General features: G+C 39.4%; 1 protein-coding gene across 14 annotated transcripts in view; it reads right to left on the reverse strand.

Annotated features, from left to right (window-relative positions):
* Nucleotides 1–17,225, reverse strand: part of MEF2C (myocyte enhancer factor 2C) — a 363,817-nt gene that overhangs the window by 171,620 nt on the left and 174,972 nt on the right. The gene's annotated exons all lie outside the window — the stretch shown is intronic.

Consider the following 17,225-nt stretch of genomic DNA (forward strand, 5'->3'; position numbering starts at 1 on the left):
GCACTTTCTTATTTTATGGGTCTAGACCAGCTGAAGGGACACTCTAGAGGATGGTGGATAAGGAATATAATCAAGAGGAACAATAACAGGTGTTCTTTTATGTCTACAAAATTATATTTATCACTGATAATGACAGGTCACATAATACAGGTGGCTATTGCTACCTCATGTCTGAAATATCTATATACAACCTTCTAGAGTTGAGTTTCCCTTGAATAAGGCCTGTTTTGTGAACTGCAACATATCTATACTCTTCCACCAATAATATCAAGATATTTGGCATTCAATGCTGTCTCAAGTGTTGATAATCTTCTTTTTGTTTGTGCCCACCCACCTCTATGACATCAGTGAAAGAAAACCGACATCTGAGGATGTTGGCAGGCTGCTTCTGGGGAAACCCACCTGCACATCCACACATTCTTTGTGCACTCCTGTCTTTCTGATTAGTTCCTAATTCTGTAGATTTCAGCAGGGCAAGATGGCAACCATCTGTATTCGGGTATATTTAGATGTAAATTAAGATGTTATATAATTGGTTCTCCTTTATTTGAATAGGAAGGTCAGAAAAGATAATGAATCATGGATGGTTTGGAAATTGTTGGATTATTCATGCAGTATATTTAATACTTAACACATTTTGATCTATTATTTGGAAAAAAATTTCCAAAACACACAGGGTTTGGTGCTGATCATAGTCTTGAATATTATGGGCTTGGACTGATCTGAATTCCGAAGTGCACGCATGCATTAGGTTGATCTGAGGTTTAACGTGAATACATAAATTGGGGCTTCTCTGAGGTCTGAAGTGTATGGATTGGTGCTGATCTGAGCTCTGAAGATACTGGATTGAGGCTGATTTGAGGTCTGAAGTGAATTGACTATGGCTGATCTGAAGTGTACAGTTTGTAGGTCTGTGTGCATTGGTGCTGTTCTGAGGTCTAAAGTACATGCACTGGAGCTGATCTAAGGTCTGAAGGTGCAGAAATTGGGCCTGCTCTGAGGAATGAAGGTGCAGAGTAAGTCCAGTTAACTTTTCAGTGCATGTAAATATGAATATACCAATTAATCCATTTTTTCACTCATTGTTTTGCTACTAATGGGAAAATAAACATGAATTATTATATAACAATTCATGAGTTTAACTTGCGTTTAGAAGAACTACTATGAGTATAGAAATTGAAAACTAAGGCTATGCACTATTGCTCACTGGCACACTAGTTGTCCAATGCTTGAAAAAAATTACACTTACTGTGGAAAAGGGTGCTCATCCCTGGGTTAAACTGGGTATTAAAGAAGAACTTGTAACAATGTATCAGGTTCCTAATAACCTAGTTACACATTTGTTCTTGCCTGTCCTGGAAAACCATATAAATAAACACTTCATACATTCAGAAGATATCAATAATGTAAAATCATTCTCAGTAATACTAGGTAGCACTGCTGTTAAAAAGCTTGCCATAGACGGACCTGGTTTTACAGCCAACAGAATGGCTGTTGCTTTCGGGAAGCATTACAAGTACCCAAAAGTTTATCTGTCTTAAAAGTGAATCTAGGTACACTTTAAAGCCAGACTCCAGTTTCAGGGCCTAGCCCACAGTTAACTGCCCACTGACAATTAAAGAAGAAGGTGGAGAAGGGTCCACTGCTGGCAGGGATTTTGGGGATTGGAATGGTCAGGTAGGGAAGAGGGCTAGGGAATGACCAGGGGCGTAACTAGAAATAGCAGGGCCCCATAGCAAAATGTTGTATGGGGCCCCCTGCAAACAGCCCCCCCCCCACACAGCTGCCCTAGTGTCAATGCAGCGTGACCTGTGCCACATACAGCGTGACCTGTGCCCAATGCAGCGTGACCTGTGCCCAATGCAGCGTGATACAGCCTGGTCTGCCTGTGCCCCATACAGCCCCACCTATGCAGAGGAAGAGGCAAGCCACCCGGATCAGCAGAGAGCGGGATTGCCCGCTGTAATAGCTTTCATTTGAATTTCCCGTCTTCCCGGGGCTCATCGTCACATAGCCCCACCTCTTGGCTCGATGCCTTTGATGACGTCACATGTCCCGCATTGGATCGGCATTCTGTCTATCAAAGGCACCGGGCCAAAAGGTGGAGCTATGTGACGTGAGCCCCGGGAACACTGGAAGTTCTAATGAAAGCTCTTACACCGGGCAATTCAGCTCTCTGCTGATAAGGACAGCTCGCCTCTTCCTTTCCTCTCTCTTCCCCTGGCTGGGAGACTGTGACGGTGCTCTTATCCTCACTGGGCCCCACTCGGCTGCGGGCCCCATAGCGCCCGCATGGGTCGCTATGGTGGTAGTTACGCCCCTGGGAATGACCTATAATATATTAAAACAGAGTAGAACATAACTGCGCTAATGCTCACTTTAAAAGTGCCTGTTTTATGTTGCCCTTGTTAATATGGACACAGGTAACGGATAGTGCACTTTCAGAAGCCAAGGCTCCTTTTTAGTCCCATTCCAGCTTTGGTTAGAAAAATAGGACTGGAACATTGCAACCTAAGTTAAACCATGAATCAGTAACAAAAATAATAATGAGTCAAGCTACCACATATAAACAGTAGTGTTTTTTGGCTATTCAAATTTCCAAGGAGGAAAAAATATTTTAACTGGACAATTGATATATTTCTGACCTTCCTATGTGGATACAGCAAGAACATCCAACACTATAAAATGTATTGACCCAACAACAAGAAAGAGGGAATACAAATATACTAGTGCAAATTGTTCATCTTGTTTTTTTTACATAAATATTTAATACTGTTAAATTTTTACAAGAAATGCCATTTACCAAATCCAGTAAGGAAATACCTTCACCTTTTTAAAGTAATAAATCAAAATGTTTGATATCATAGTTGTTACTTGGTTTGGCCTGTGTAATTTTAATGCCAAATATTATTACTGGGAAAAGGGGCATCGTTTGGTCAAAACTTTAGCTTGCTTTATTTTATTTATTCGTTTGTGTAAGGCTGTTTTCTGGACAAATAATAAATTATGGTGTTGTTAATAAAACTAACACAGAGTAGGGAAGCATTCCCATTATAAACACATTCAAAAACACATTCTATCAATATGCCTCATACATTAACTCTTTGTTGTCCTGCCTGCTATACACCGTATGAGTTCCGCACGATTCTATATAGTTTTATTAGCCTGGTTTAATTAAGATTGTGAATGTGAGATATTGGATCCACAACCCTGTAAAAATTGTAAAAAAACAACCCAATCAAGTTAGAAGAACTCTGCATTTTTCCTTATCTTCCTTTTACCTTGACTGGGTTGTAGTTCACACAGGTCCGCCTACATATCTTCAGATTTTCGCATAGTCTTAAATTCTGTTATATTTGAATTCACTATTAGGCAGAACCAGAAACTAAATTAGGACTGACTGGCAGTTAATGAGAGAACCCATGACAAGCAACTACTGATTATGGATCACATGACCCCTCCATTTCCTGATCCTCTCTCTAACTTCTATAGGCAAGAATTTGACAGTGATATACATGGCGCAAACTTGTAACATACCATTTTTTATCTAGAGCTGACAAAATAATCTAAGCGATTTTATTTGGGCCAAGTTTTGCAATCCTAGAACCTCAAAGTGCATTTTATATGTACAATTTAGATATGGTATATTTAGGATAGCATGACATCCTGAAAAAAAAAAAAATGTATATAAGTGATGACTGAATCTCAAAATATCTGGAGCCTTACTAAAAAAGTTGTTTAAGGTTAGGCTTTGTTTGTTCCATTATATACTGACTGTTTCACCCACCTAATCAAGGCAAAAATATACTTTTTTCTAGATATAGGGATTATGTGACTCTTTCATCTTATACTCATAATTCAATGATGGATACATAAGCAGCCATGTGTCAGGACCAAGAGCTAAAACACTGGGTGCAATAAGAGTCTTTAGCGGTGGAAAACCTCCATACAGAACGACTTGGAATTAGCACACTTCTCACTTCACTGCAGTTGGTGAGCAGGCATAAGCAGTGAGATAGGGGGGTTGCGGAAGTTCATTAAAGCTGTTCTTTGTGAGCTCATTATTTTATTCTGCATACAATACACAATGTTTTCTTACTGAATTATGGATGCTCTAATGTCAGAAAATGTCAGGAAAAAAATATTTAGACATACAATAAAATACAATCCTTAACAATACTGTATAAGGTGATAGCTTTGTGGAGTGATGCCCATGGATTAGAGTGTAAGCTTACTACTGGGCTGCCTAAGGCAAAATTTTCACTGGTATCTAGCACTTGTAATTGCCATGCTGAGCATCAATTATCCCCAGTGTGATTGTCTATCCCTCTGTAATCATATCTATAACATCAAGTTAAATGGGAAAGGAGAGCACTGTATAGATGACAAGAGAAGACTACAGAGCTCCTGCCTGAGTAAGCAAGCAGCATGAGGCTGATGATGATTACTGACTTGTTCTGGAAACTGACAGTGAAGAGTAAGGTCTTCAATAACAACCCCCCAACCTGTGAATGTACAGAGATAATGTGACACAGGCTGGCATGTATTTCTTCAACAACACTAGTTCCACAGAGCACAAATAGGGATCTTGTGCTTCTTCAGCTCAATCCTGCTCCAGTTCTAAAATGCTTTATGACATTATGCATAAAGTTGTTATACAAGCAATTATTTACACACTAAGTGTGGCCATAGATGGGCTGATCATCAAGAGACAGTATGCTATTGCATGCCATTGTTGCTGTCTTGACTTGGCTGATAAACAGATTTGGAGCTTGCACATGGAAAGATTTTTTTTCCTACTCCTACATAAAGAAAGTAACTTTCACATAGTACAAAGATTCTCAAATGTGTCATCAAATTTTGAAGGGTGATAATGCGTGATTTCAGTGCTCTGAATTGCTCACTATCATATTTTAGCTAACCCCTACATGGCCAAATGAAAGCAAGCAATTGATAAATCTGTCATTTTTCTTGCCTATATATCAGGCTACCATTAGAATCCCCCACTCACCCCAAATTAAAAAAAAAAAAATAGAGGTTTTCTCCAGCTGATTTAGTCTAAACAGATACATTCCCTTCCCAATGAATGGACACCTTTGAGCAATTATAGTAAATACCTGAAGGGCTTATGTAAAAAAAGTGTAGAACAGTAACATTTTTGTTGCCCACAGTGATCAATCAGAATCCTTTTTTCATTTGCAAAAGTAAAAGTTGGAAGCTGATTATTTAGCACGGGCAACATGACTCTGATGTAGTAGGGCTCTTTCTTGTATAGCAGAAGTTTTCAATCCTATAGGTTTGTTTTAATTAACCACTTCCGGACCGCCCACCGTTGTTATACGCCGGCTGTTTGAAGAGGGCTATCATTGTTATGGCAACAGCTAGCTGCCATAACTCCGGTATCCTCTTCTTCGATGAGCGGTTCGGTTTCAGATAAAAAAGGCCTCTGCGGCAGATTTTCTGCAAGATCACTTTTATCGGCGGTGGGAGAGGGGCCCCCCCTCCCGCCGCGCTCCGGTGCCCTCTGCCGCTTACTGGGGCCGTCGGCAGCGGTGGAGGTGATTGGATCTTCACCCTTGCTGGGCATGAAGACGAGTGAGGGGAAGATGGCCCCCACGCGTCTCTATAGCAATGCAGGGCGTTTGCATTTTAGTGACCCCATATCTCATATTTAAGAGGTCCTATCATGCTTTTAAAAAAAAAACAGTGTAAAAATAGAAAATAAAAGGTAAAATAAATAAGAAAAAAAAAAAATGTAAACGCGCCCCATCCCGATGAGCATACGTGAGTAGCGCCCGCATATGAAAACGGTGTTCAAACCACACATGTGAGATATAGCCGCGATTGGTAGAGTGAGAGCAATAATTCTAGCCCTGGACCTCCTCTGTAACTCAAAACATGCAACCTATAGAATTTTTTAAACGTCGCCTATGGAGATTTTTAAGGGTAATAGTTTGTCGCCATTCCACAAGCGGGTGCAATTTTGAAACGTGACATGTTGGGTATCAGTTTACTCGGTGTAACATTATCTTTCACAATATAAAAATTGGGCTAACTGTTGTCTTATTTTTTAATTCAAAAAATGTATTTTTCCAAAAAAAGTGCACTTGTAAGACCGCTGCGCAAATGCAGTGTTACAGAAAGTATTGCAACAAGGGCCATTTTATTCTCTAGGGTGTTCAAAAAAAAAATGTATAATGTTTGGGGGTTCTAAGTAATTTTATAGCAAAAAAAACTGTTTTTAACTTGTAAACAACAAATCTCAGAAAGAGGCTCAGTCCATAAGTGGTTAAGACTGCTTTGGACCCACCTGAGTTATCTACAAAAGAATGTTGGATTTATGATGGCTATATATTATAGATATGACCTATAATGACTGGCTGGGTTGGCAATGATTTTCATGTCTATGAATTCTAATTGACCCCATCAAAAACTCCTTGTGGATTTGGACGAAATTATGTTTGTAAATACTGGATAGTTTTGGCTGAATACTATTTTTGACCATGAGATAATCTAAAAACAGAGGTATCTATGTATGCTTGTTAAGCTTGCACTAAAGGCATAGGCATGCATGTTTGGCCATCCAAGCATGCATACTTAAAGAAGAAGTACAGCCAAAGCTGTACTTCTCCTGTGGATAAGGAGTGCAGATTGTTTTACTCTCCTGTGACCTGTTTTCAGCAGACAGCAGGCTGAAGCCCACTGTCAGCTGACCTCACAGAGCTGGTCCAGGCTCGGTAAATATTGCAACCATATGGTCAGGATCCACCCACATGCCTGAACCTCAGTGAGTCGCTAAGAACCTGAGCTGGCTGCTCCCACCCCCTCCACAGCCCAGTGCTCCAGTGAGTGGGGGGGGGGAAGCAGCTCTCTTCTCAGGGAGCTCTGAGAACTGAGTGATCAGTGCTGCTTAATCGGTCGGGTCCCAGTCTTAGAGCCAGCGAGGGACAGGTAAGTATTGTTATAAAAAAAAAAAAACATTCCCATACTTCTCTTTTAAGCACTAGTCTAATAAAAAAAAATTGCCTTACACCAATACAGGAAATATAACTTTTTCAAACAGTAGGACTAATTAAATATAGAAATGGCACACAAATAATATATAAAAACATGTGTCACAATGTTATCTATACATAGATGAACAGTTAAAAAAAGAAATGGAGATAAAAAAAAAAAAGAAATGCCAAAAAAAAATATGTTAAAGTTGTCTCCTTTATATAAATATATGAAATAAGGGAACCTTATTTCGTCCATTGTTTTCTGACAAAAATGTCAGGGCCTTCTGCTTTTAAAATAAATCTAGATATATTTTTGGGAATGCAAACTGGGCTGATTGAAATAAGTATGAAGAACAACATAATAACCAATTTTTATTTTTATCACAAAAATACTTGTAACTTGGTCTACAGACATTTTGGGAACCTTGGAGTATTTTCTTGATTGATGATACAGAATTTAATTTCTATGGGCTCACTGTATCTATTAATGTGGCCTGAGGTCAGTAGAGCAGGCATGTCTTCAGTGACCAGTGGAAAGGCACAGGAGAAGCCATGCTAGATCTCAACCGTAGATGTCACTGTTTTGGTGATTGTGGGACGCTGTGGTAAAATAAGTTTGCTTTACGGACTTGAGTACATTTTACAATATAAAAAAATTAGCAAATAGGTTCACTGTAATCTTTCAGTCTATAAATAATCATAAACCCTGATTTCAAAATATGCAGGGCTGTTCTTTTAGTGAAGCAAGGTGAGACTCTTGTTTTAGATGGTACTCTCTATGGGTTGCATAAAATTACTTTTGCCTTGATGCATGGCCCCTTGGCTCTTCTTTTATGCTGCTATAGACAATTGACAACCAGAAAAGGTATGCAGAATCTGCATTTTCTTTACTGATTAGTGTGTCTGCAGTAGAAAGAACAGAACTGATGAATGCTGGTCAGGGGTTAGCACTGCCAAGAGAGGGTAGATATTGGAAGAAGGAGCAGCAGTTATAGTGCTGCATTATGAAATACTAGCATACCTGCAAAATCAGAATATAACAGCTGTTTTAGTGGTTGCTTGTCTTCATTTCTTCCGGATTCTCTAAATATTTTTGACTCAATAGATATTTAAATGTGTTGTCTGATTTGATCAGCGTATTGAGACAGCTATCTAAACATAACACAAATAAAGATGTAGGATAGTGCTGTCAAGCAAGAATCGCTAAGCCAATTTGTCACACACTCTTTTTTTTTCTACAACTTCTTTTGCATCCTAATCAACCTAATTAAAGCTGTGTTCAATCAAAGCCTCTGATGACAACTTGCACAGCTCTATCCCACAGTGGTATCTTTAAAACAAGAATTAAATTTGATCTTCTGACAGCAATTATTAAATGATCCCATCCGGCCCCAATTATGGCACGCGGAAAATGGTTCTCTACAGTTCACATCTTATCCATTTCCTAGGAATCCTCTTCCACTGTGGATCATTTCTAAACAAGGCCAATAAAACACATGCTTCAAAACATGAAGTGTGACTTCTTGTAGAAAGCAATTTTGCTTTACAAAAATCAAGTTGGATAATCTGAGAATCCTGTAACATTAGTTATTAACGTAGAAATTCTTGACAGGTTACCTTTAAATTGATTCTGTCATATATGAGTTTAGAGTAGACTGTAATGAAATTTAAAGCAGTGTTAAAATCACTTTTATGTTCTGATTTCATACAGCTTTTGACATTCTACAATATAGAAGCAATCAGCACAACTGGATGTCCAGTGTTGATTACATTTGTTATTAATCATAGAAGGAGCTCTAGTGAGTAAAATCACCTTTTTCCAGGGGACAGCTGTATCATCTACATGGCATACTAGGTAGGAGGGGAGCCTGGTGTCTGATGAATGCACAGGATGCCCAGATCCAACCTTTATGCTCCTGAAGTAAACCAGGGGGATGGTACAATTGGTACAAGCTGTGCATCTGCCTGTCACCTCACAAGGGACATACCCTTGTAGGCAGTTCACGTGTGATGAAACTGGTCATGATGGATCGATAATGCAAACAGAGCAGGTTCTTCATGCCTATTGTAATTCATATTACCGTCAAAGGAAGCATCGTGGTGGGGAAAACAAAGCTACTACTTTGCCAATGGCTCTGTTCTGCCTTAATCCATCTCTGGTCCACCCAGTGAAATATTACACTTATGCTCCAGTGGGAAATGTCACTCAGTTCATCTAGAAGGGACCTCATAGCGGGTTTTACACAAGTACACATAAAAGTTGTAATTTAGTTTATCTAAATGTGTGATTTTACCAAATACTGCTGTTTCATAGTTACATTGTATTTCATATACAGATTTGTGATATCTCTCTTTGGTGGCTTTCTGTGTATCACACAGTGTGGTTATCAAATAGTCCTATAGAGAAACTGCAGTCTTCAATCAGCCTGATTTGTTACAAAAGAAAAATAGTACAGCCCAATCACTGTGCAGCCCTATTTAGCAGGGAGCACAGACTGTAATGAGGAAATTACCTTCTGCACATAGTTATGCAGAAATTAGGTTTTATAACAATAGCACATTTATACTTAAAATCCAGAAAAATTTAAAACATCTAAAACTTTAGGTCCCCTCAATTAGCATTTCATATAATTTTTTTTGCTGATAACACAATCTCTCCAACATGGCTCTGGGTAAGACTGTAGGCCTTTGCAAATCATTCTGTGTTATGCATCCTCCTTCCTAAGGAATGCTTCCAGAGAAATGTGATGGGGATCAAATGTATGAATAATATAATATAATTTTTTTCCGCAAGACTATGAATTTGAATAATTGAGAGGGGGGGGGGGGTTGTCCATGGATATCCATGACTAGACATCTGCACAGAGACTCAGATGTGTAGAGTTGAGAATCTATAGTTTCGGATTCACAAGTTGCATGGTAGTTCCAGGCAGTCGTTTTATTCACAGTGTAACATTTTGGTTTTCTGTTATGGAGCTGGCAGTGGTTTTAGACACGGAGAACTGAAACTTCTCGCATGACAGATTCTCTATAAGCCCTTTTGCTTGCACATGTAGAGCACACGGAAATTGCACCACTGTAATGCATGTTATGCATTTGTAGTCTTGGTAATGTATAGAGGCATGTATAATCACCACAAAGGCATGCTATTGTGATCAAAGTAAGAGCACTACCTTGTGCTAAACTAATACATCAATAACACAAAATAAATAGCAATAGTGCCATTAACCATAAAAAAAAAAAAACAATAATGATATAGTAAATGATGGTAGTCCATAGGAACACAAGTGTATGGAGTTCAAAAAAACTTCAAACTCTACAATGCTACTTCAAAGAGTTTTCAATGTGTGCAATATAAAGTGCCACGTGCTAAGAAGACAATCCATGTGATCCGTGCTCCCCTCTGTGTGCCCCCTCACTCACCAGAAATCCAGTACTCCCATAACAGAAATCACAAGCGCTCAGGAGGGTGGCTGGGTTCTGTGGTTCCACGAGCTGTGTCTCCACCTGCAGTGTGTGTTGTTCAGAAATCCAGGGCTCCCCAACAGAAATCACAGATGCTTCGGAGGATAGCTGGGCTATGTAGCTCCACGAGCTGTGCCTCCAACTGTAACGTGCCTTATTCTCAGCAAATCATCAGGGATAAAAGAGAGCCATATAGCGTAATTCCATTTGTTTATTGCAAAAATAACAAACAATATCCACTCACATGTTAAAACATTGCAAACAGCATTAAAAACCCAGAACCGGAAGTGGCTGTCGACTTGCGTCTCACTGTCTGAAAATTACGTCACCACTCGCAGTCAACTGACGCATTTCATCCCACCCACGCAACGTTATCAAAGGATATCCCCAGGTTGTGTTATCTCAATATTCACCTGGGGATATCCTTTGATAATGTCTTTTGGGCAGGACAAAATGTGTCCTGTGACCACGGGTGGTGACGCAATTTCCGGTCGGTGACACGCAAGTCCACAGCCACTTCCGGTTCCAGGTTTTAATGCTGTTTGCAATGTTTTAACATGTGAGAGGATATTGTTCTTTATTTTTGTAATAAATAAACTGAATTATGCTATATCACTCTCTTTGCCATTTATCCCTGATGATTTGCTGAGTACAAGGCACGTTACAGTTGGAGACACAGCTCATGGATCTACAGATCCCAGCTATCCTCCAAAGCATCTGTGATTTCTGTTGGGGAGCCCTGGATTTCTGAACAACACACGGTGCAGCTGGAGACACAGCTTGTGGAACCACAGAATCCAGCCACCTGAGTACATGAGATTTCTGTTATGGGAGCCCTGGATTTCTGATGAGTGAGGGGGCACACAAAGGGGAGCACGGATCACATGCATTATCTTCTTAGCACTTGGCACTTTATATTGCACATTTTAAAAACTCTTTGAAGCAGCATTGCAGAGTTTGAAGTTTATGAACTCCATACACTTGTATTTCCTATGGACTACCATCATTTACTATACCATTATTCATTTTTTATGGTTAATGGCACTATTGCTATTTATTTTGTGTTATTGATGTATTAGTTTAGCACAAGGTAGCGCTCTTACTTTGATCACATATTTAAAGGCACATGCACTTTAAGAGCAGCAACCCTTTTTATTAGTGTTCACAGTGTTCACACACTCAATTCACGGCATTTCTTTTACCCATTAGCGCAGGAATTCATAGATTTGTTACGCACATCTATTCTTATTTAAAAGGCATGTTATGGTTCAGCATATACTTGGACCTTCCTTAATATAGGCATTGAAGGCGTGGCGGCGGGGGGGGGGGGGGGGGGGTCAGCACCCACTCTCTACTTGCTCTATTTTCTTTTTTTCTATTAAAATGTAGCATGCAACATACCAGGTCAATGCTGACCTGCTGTTTATACTACAGATTTGATGGAGATTCTCCAGGCTGTCCTCCATAATGGTGACAAATGCAGCAAGTTGTTCAAACAACAGTCTACATAGAGTATTATAAAAAAGAAAGTTATCTATAGTGTGCTACACTTTAATTCCATACAGGATTATGTATAGCACCAACAGTTTGCGCAAAGCTTTACAATATAAAGGAAGATAGTTCAGTTACAATACAATAACATAAAAGAGGTTAAGAGGGCCATACTCACCCTAGGCACTGTTGCCCTGTACCATGCCTGAGAACTGAGACTGTCCCTACACCCCCAATGGTCTGTGCTTATATTGTGCCAGGGCAGAGCACATGAATGTCATCAGCTCTGCCAGTGAGACCCCAGTGACCCCTGCTTTCACACTCATTAAGTGCTCAGGAATCTGTTAAAGTGCTGTGATTTGGCACAGAGAATAATCACACAGCTGTGTATTGTGCCCATGCCCACCTCAAGCAGGCTAGGTTAACGACATGCTGAACTATGCCTGAGCAAGGGCCAAAGAAATCCTATTAGTCAACTGAACTGGACTTTGTGGATCAAATGTGCTCAGACATGGTATGGATCACCTAGTGTAACTACATCCCAATGCAGCCACCACTTCCAAGAACCGGTAAGCTGTAATATATTATATTTTAATTCTAGGGTTTGAATACATCTGAATTAAAAAAGTGTCCATCACTAAAAAAAACAAACAAAAAAAAACACTACTATAATTGGTATTGATTGCTTGTATAAATATATACAGTATATACACATCATATCATTCTGTGTATTATATGTCTGACATTGAATATTTTAAACTGCACTTGGCTTCAGTAATGATCACAAGCTATACTAAATCTGCCTTCTTTATCACAGTTAAATTCCTTTAAAGTATCATCTGCAAGGCCAGAAGAATCTCATGCTCACAATAACATTAAAGGTGATCTTTTTAACCTTCATTTATGCTCTAATTTATTAACATATGTTGAGTGTTGAGCTGCGGCGAGATGTTCACGTGCCTCGACATCATTAATGTAGGTAGCCTAAGGATTTAAAGATTATTGTGTGCTGCATTAGAGAAATTGTTGAATTAAGAACTGTCTCTAGGGGATAAAGTGGAACAGCTTCTTCACTTACTAGTAGGCATATGGCTATTTCCATTTTCAGAGGCACAAGTAAAATGTAACACTGAACAGTGCAAAAGGAAAGTCACCTGAGCTGATGTTTTTTCATAGAAATACCTTATATATGTATATATTCATTGGCATTATCAGTGAATATTTATGGATTACTGAAAAGTATGAAAAATAAAATAAAAAGTAAAGTTCCAAATTATTCTTAAGCTGCTATACATTTGGGTGATACTTTCCTTGAGCAGGTATTATTAAAAATCGACAAAAAATATTTTTACCCCCCCCCCCAAAAAAAAAAAAAAGACTTATCGTGCTCCTGCTGGCCAGGAAAGGTATATCGTTTTCTCCTCTCCCAAGCAAGAAGGTCAAGGACCAGACTTAAAAGGTCTGGCCAGTGGCAAGGTACATCAAGCCCAGTAAATACTCTGTATTTTGCACTGAAAATATGCATCCCTGGCTTCCTCTTCACCTATCAGTACTTAAAGTAAGAAGAACTGAAGTAAAAAAATGATAAAGGATCACTAAAGAAAGGAGAATCAGGTATAGAAATACAATTTTTTATTTTGAGTCCTTATCCTACACATTTCATATCAAATATTCTTCAGGGCTTTGCAATAGATGTGTGCTATCTAATGCTAATACGGTGGTAAATAACAGATTAACGTCAGCTCAAGATACTTTTTAACATACCAGGTAAACATTCAGCAAACCAATGGCTGGCTGCAATAACACAAGACAGCAGGCATCTACTTCAAAACCTGAAAGTCCTGAAAAAGGGGCATACGACTGTTGGATCAAAATTAAAAAAAATATACATATATTTGAATATACCTGATCATCCTACTGATCCATTCTGCCAGTCCCCAAACAATGCATTAGGCCTCAGGGGTGTTTTGCACTGTGTACCACCTCTACCCCTCTTTTTACAGAAAACTGCTATAATTAAGAAGACATTTTCTCAAAAAGATGAAAAATCCTCTTTACAGATAATGAGTGCTTTTAGCCGCTTGCCGACCGCTACAGACAGATGTACGTTGGCAGATTGGCACAGGCAGGCAATTGGGCATACCTGTACGTCCCTTTGAATTTGCCGCCTATCGCGTGCGCGCGCACCTGCCGCACGCCGCGGGTCCCGGGAACTCGATGTACGCTGGCCGCCTTGCGTTTGCGGTGAGGAGAGGCAGAATGGGGAGATGCCTTTGCAAACAAGGCATTTCCCTGTTCTGCCTAGTGACATAACAGATAGCCACTGCTTCCTGTCACTGGAAGCAGTGATCGCTGTCATGTCAGTGGTAGCCCATCCCCCCTACAGTTAGAACACCTCCCTAGGACACACTTAACCCCTTGATCGCCCCCTAGTGTTTAACCCCTTCCCTGCCAGTGTCATTTACACACTAATCAGTGCATTTTTATAGCACTGATCGCTGTATAAATGACAATGGTCCCAAAATAGTGTCAAAAGTGTTCGATGTGTCCACCATAATGTCGCAGTCATGATAAAAATCGCAGATCGCTGCCATTACTAATAAAAAAAAAATAATAATGAAAATGCCATAAATCTATTCCCTATTTAGAGAAAGAAATTTGTTTTTTTATATATTTTTGGGGGATATTTATTATAGCAAAAAGTAAAAAATATTGCTTTTTTTCAAAACTGTCGCTCTTTTTTTGTTTATAGCGCAAAAAATAAAAACCGCAAAGGTTATCAAATACCACCAAAAGAAAGCTCTATTTGTGGGGGGAAAAAAAAGGACATCAATTTTGTTTGGGTACAACATCGCACGACCACGCAATTGTCAGCTAAAGCGACGCAGTGCCGAATCGCAAAAAATGCTCTGGTCAGGAAAGGGGTAAAATTTTTCGGGGCTGAAGTGGTTAAAGAAGTCTCATCAGAAGGTGAAAAACTTGTTAGCCCTCAATGTCCACACTCAGTAAAATTCCCATACCATTGTGTTTTCAAGAAGAGTGCTAAGTCACATATGTAATATTTTTTGTGTGTATGGATTTTACAAGGCCCAATCTCAGGCAGGGGAATTGAAATAATATGATCTGAAAGTTTGACTTGACTTAGACTCTTTTAGTTAATAATTGCCAAGATCATCCTATAAGGTAATAAATGGACCAAAATGGCTACAGCCCAAAAAAACATACAGTAAGGCGTTGATTTATTAAAGGCAAATAGACTGTGCACTTTGCAAAGTGCAGTTGTCCTCTGCAAGTGCAGTTGCTCCAGAGTTTAGTAAATGAGGTAAGGCTTTACTTTGCAAAGAGTACCCAATCCTGTGCAAGGAAAAAAAAAAACAGCATTTTTGCTTGCACATGATTGGATGATGGAAGTCAGCAGAGTTTCTGCTCATTTACTAAGCTCTGGAGCAACTGCACTTGCAGCGTGCACAGCCTTTTTGCCCTTAGTAAATCAACCCCTATGCTTCTTTTTGAACTTGATTTTTTTAGATTATAAGGGGAGAGTTGTACATTGTTCTTTTTCATTGATGCAACTAATGCTAGGATGTACAGTATGGCAAAATGTGAGTAAATGACCACCCTCCGAGTCAGCGTATAAGAAAAATGAACTTTCAAAAGATGATAAAGCTCAATTATACAGTAAATCCTACACTTATTCCAAGTCGGTGATCTTGTGTCATTTTACCTTAAGTTGATTCTGGGAACTGCAAATGACTTTCTGGTCTACAAAACAGTTAGGCAGTTTCATCTAAGAAATAATACAAATTGTTACTACTTTGAAAAAGGTCTGGGTTAGGATTTAATGAAGGGAAAACGGTTTGGGTGTCTGCCTAGATTTTGTTTATTGGAGAATTGAAGTCATTATGTAGTTTGAAGTATAATGCAACAGTAAAGAATAGCATTCAAACGAGCCTTAGTAAAATCCAGTGAAACAGAACAGACATAAGGCAATTATAAATGATATACATATGCATCACATCACTGAAAAGCCATGTAGTAATTAAAAGCAATACTGTTAATGAAATACCCTGATTTTATTCAAAGTGAAGATTTTATTTTAAAACAGGGAATTACTACAGATTCCTAAAAACCCCACTGACTCTACTTTTCTTGCAAAGTAAGAAATACTTAACTACCTTAAACCCTCACATATGTGTCTATGCTTTCCCCTCTCAGCACCCATTTCCAATAATCCATGTTTTTAGGCACAGGGCATGTCAGGTAACTTTCTTCCTCTTACATCTTATACTTTCAGAGATCTGAAAATCATGAATGTCCTCAAGCTATTCTGTAACAACAAAACACAAACTGAATCCCATAAAACTGCTAGTCACAAAAGCCATATGTGCATCTATATATATAGATATAGATCTAGATATAGATCTATATCTAGATCTATATATGCAGATAGATAGATATATCTATCTATATACACATTCCGTCATATCCAACTCCAATGCTCTTGGGCAAGCTATGCTGCTGCTACACTGAATTCCAGCAATCTGACTGTGCTGTCTAGCAGGGTTGACTGATTCACAGCCGTGACTCCCATATATATTTCTACTGTGCATTTAGCTATTTGACTAAAGTTCAGTTGTAAAAGAGTAGTAAGGCCAAAGGTTTTTTTTTGTCATACTTCTCTTGTGGGTCACAGGAGTGCAGTCACATTTGCTTTCCTGTGACCCAGAGTCCGCTTATACCAGGATATTGCCTGCTGTCAGCTGAAGTGGCAGAGCCACCCTAGGCTCTGAAAGGATCTCAACAATATTGTCAGGATCCACCCAGCTGCCTGATTGACAGTTGGTCTGACTCTCAGTGCGTCATTCCCTGTTCCTTGCTGACTGAGAATGGAGTGATCAGCGGCCATGTGATCGTTCAGTTCTTGGATTTAGAGCCAAGGGGGGCAGCTGCAGCATCAGACCTTCAGCAGAGAGGTGCGTTTGTGCGTTTGTTTTTTAAAGGCCCAAAACATCTTCTGTAGCCTCCCTGGTGGTATTCTCGAGTCTGGCTCGGGGTGAGATTTTAGTACCAAAAGCAGTAACCCCGAGCCAGACTCGGGATCGCATTGCAGGGTCCATGTAGAGGTTACTTACTTAGACTCTGGTTTGGACAGATTTAAGTGAGCGATTTCTAAGAATTACAGGCCTACAATATAAAATACCAAATTTCCATGCAAAATAATTGTACCGCTTTCAGCACCTAAAATCTGAAATAATCATACCGGCAGGGAAG

This window comes from Aquarana catesbeiana, linkage group LG01, assembly GCF_042186555.1.
Source record: "Aquarana catesbeiana isolate 2022-GZ linkage group LG01, ASM4218655v1, whole genome shotgun sequence".
Classification (NCBI taxonomy): Eukaryota; Metazoa; Chordata; class Amphibia; order Anura; family Ranidae; genus Aquarana; species Aquarana catesbeiana.